This window comes from Lutjanus erythropterus, chromosome 9 (genome assembly GCF_056507025.1).
Source record: "Lutjanus erythropterus isolate fLutEry1 chromosome 9, fLutEry1.hap2, whole genome shotgun sequence".
Lineage (NCBI taxonomy): Eukaryota > Metazoa > Chordata > Actinopteri > Lutjaniformes > Lutjanidae > Lutjanus > Lutjanus erythropterus.
This window is the reverse complement of record NC_139325.1, coordinates 42,930,001-42,932,500: the sequence shown is the minus strand read 5'-3', so window position 1 is coordinate 42,932,500 and position 2,500 is coordinate 42,930,001. Positions and strand designations below refer to the sequence as shown.

Sequence of the window (2,500 nt, the reverse complement as noted above, 5' to 3'; positions counted from 1 at the left end):
TCTGTCTGTCTGTCTGTCTCTGTCTGTGTGTCTCTGTCTGTCTGTGTGTCTCTGTCTGTCTGTGTCTCTGTCTGTCTGTCTGTCTCTGTCTGTGTGTCTCTGTCTGTCTGTGTGTCTCTGTCTGTCTGTGTCTCTGTGTGTCTGTGTGTGTGTCTCTGTCTGTGTCTCTGTCTGTCTGTGTGTGTGTCTCTGTCTGTCTGTGTCTCTGTGTGTCTGTGTGTGTGTCTCTGTCTGTGTCTCTGTCTGTCTCTGTGTGTGTCTCTGTCTGTCTGTGTCTCTGTCTGTCTGTCTGTGTGTGTGTCTCTGTGTGTCTGTCTGTGTCTCTGTCTGTCTGTCTGTCTGTGTGTCTCTGTCTGTCTGTGTGTCTCTGTCTGTCTGTGTCTGTCTGTCTGTGTCTGTCTGTCTGTCTGTGTGTCTCTGTCTGTCTGTGTCTGTCTGTCTGTGTCTGTCTCTGTCTGTCTGTCTGTCTGTCTGTGTGTCTCTGTCTGTCTGTCTGTCTGTCTGTGTGTCTCTGTCTGTGTGTGTCTGCCTGTCTGTCTGTGTGTCTCTGTCTGTCTGTGTCTGTCTCTGTCTGTCTGTCTGTCTGTGTGTCTCTGTCTGTCTGTGTCTGTCTGTCTGTCTGTGTGTCTCTGTCTGTCTGTGTCTGTCTCTGTCTGTCTGTCTGTCTGTGTGTCTCTGTCTGTGTGTCTCTGTCTGTCTGTCTGTCTCTGTCTGTCTCTGTCTGTGTGTCTCTGTCTGTCTGTCTGTGTGTCTCTGTCTGTGTGTCTCTGTCTGTCTGTGTCTCTGTCTGTGTGTCTCTGTCTGTCTGTCTCTGTCTGTCTGTGTCTCTGTCTGTGTGTCTCTGTCTGTCTGTGTCTCTGTGTGTCTGTCTGTGTCTGTGTGCGTCTCTGTCTGTCTGTCTGTGTGTCTCTGTCTGTCTGTCTGTCTGTGTGTCTCTGTCTGTCTGTCTGTCTGTGTGTCTCTGTCTGTCTGTCTGTGTCTCTGTCTGTCTGTCTGTCTGTCTGTCTGTGTGTCTCTGTCTCTTCCTTTCTTCTTCTTTATTTTCTGTTACAAGTTACAGTTACAAGGTTCTACTTGTCAGTCATGAGGTTCTAGTGGTCAGGAGGTTCTAATGCTTAGTTATGAGGTTCTAGTGGTTGAATTGTTTGTGACTTCTTGTCTGTTTTGTGACGCAGAACAAGATTAGAAATGTGACAAATTAAATCAAACAAAAGATTTCAAAAATTACAAATATGTCATATTTATAAAAGAAATAAAGAATAAAGTTTAATTCAAACATTGAATTAGTTTGTAGTTATATTTATTTAAATGTTTTTTTTGTCAGGACATGATTTGTTTAAGTTCTCACAAATGTTTGATGTATTATTACTTTGATTCACTGATGTAAAGATCAGCTGAGAACCAATCAGAGTTCACTGACCTCATGTTGAAATCATGTCTGTGTTCCTGTTTCTGTTCCAAAGTGTAAAAACAGAAACTTTTTCCTCTGATGTTTGACTGAAAACCCGTCTGAACAGGAACAGGAGTTTTTCCTTGTCACTGTCTCCTGAGTTCTTGCTCATGGTGGAACCTGTTGGTTCTCTGTTAATAACGCAGAGAACAGTGTGTGTGTAATGTCATGTCATGTTTGCTACATAAATAAAAATGAATTAAATCAGATTTTCCTCAAAAACAGTTGCAAAGCAGAAATGAAAGTTGGGTTGAAGAACACGTCGTCTCGTCGGCACGTTTGTGGTTTTATCTCCGAGGAACAAAGAGGAACAAAGAAAGATATCACAGACAGAATCAGCTGGACTCAACTGTAAGAGAACATATGTTCAAGGAGAACTGACTTCTGTTTACCCCCTGAGGAGCTGTAAACTGAAACTGTTAGCCTAGCTTAGCACAAAGACTGGAAGCAGAGGGAAAATGTTAGCCTAGCTTAGCACAAAGACTGGAAGCAGAGGGAAAATGTTAGCCTAGCTTAGCACAAAGACCGGAAGCAGAGGGAAAATGTTAGCCTAGCTTAGCACAAAGACCGGAAGCAGAGGGAAAATGTTAGCCTAGCTTAGCACAAAGACCGGAAGCAGAGGGAAAATGTTAGCCTAGCTTAGCACAAAGACCGGAAGCAGAGGGAAAATGTTAGCCTAGCTTAGCACAAAGACCGGAAGCAGAGGGAAACTGTTAGCCTAGCTTAGCACAAAGACTGGAAACAGAGGGAAACTGCTAGCCTAGCTCCATCCTTTACAGTCCTTTTCCCTGTAAATTCAATCCCTGCTCCGGTTTTTGTTTTCTGTCACTGGTTTGATGCTGAAGTAACTCAGGAGGTAAAAAACATGAATCTGTAACTGAACTCTCAAATTCTTTGCGTGTTGAATCATGAAACTGACAAAATGACAAAAAGCCCGAAACACGAGTCTTCTTCTACTGAGCTCAACATTTCCAGCAGCAGAAACGACGGGCGGGTCACGGTGAACGAACTCGTTCCGAATGAGAAGCTCAGTGAAACAGAAGATCATCT

The 2,500-nt window shown here is 43.8% G+C and overlaps 1 long non-coding RNA gene across 2 annotated transcripts in view; it reads left to right on the top strand.

Moving 5' to 3' along the window:
* LOC146322260 (uncharacterized) overlaps positions 1-2,500 on the top strand; it is a 10,775-nt gene that overhangs the window by 751 nt on the left and 7,524 nt on the right. The window lies entirely within an intron of this gene.